Genomic DNA, 365 nt, shown 5'->3' with positions numbered 1-365 from the left:
GCAAGCACTTGGCAATATCTGTTAGAACAAATGTGGCTGACTGGGTATATATACATGTACTTTTTTCCAGGTACATTACTATTTTAAAAAATAAGATACATGCCGGAAAACGAGTTAAGTCCGTATTATGCCTGTATCAGAGTACGCATTGAAGATTGAAGATTGAAATTTGACCAATCAGGATAAAGAAATTTTAGTTCCTTTTGTTCTGATTAGTCAAATTCCAATCTTTAATCTTCAATTTTCAATCTTTAATGCGTAATCTGATACGGTCTTTAAAATCCGTATCAGACTACGCATTGAAGATTGAAGATTAAAGATTGGAATTTGACTAATCAGAACAAAAGGAACTAAAATTTCTTTAT

This window comes from Formica exsecta, unplaced genomic scaffold (assembly GCF_003651465.1).
Source record: "Formica exsecta isolate Colony F162 unplaced genomic scaffold, ASM365146v1 scaffold1759, whole genome shotgun sequence".
Taxonomy (NCBI): domain Eukaryota; kingdom Metazoa; phylum Arthropoda; class Insecta; order Hymenoptera; family Formicidae; genus Formica; species Formica exsecta.
The sequence above is the reverse complement of the archived record's forward strand: the minus strand, read 5'-3'. Positions refer to the sequence as shown.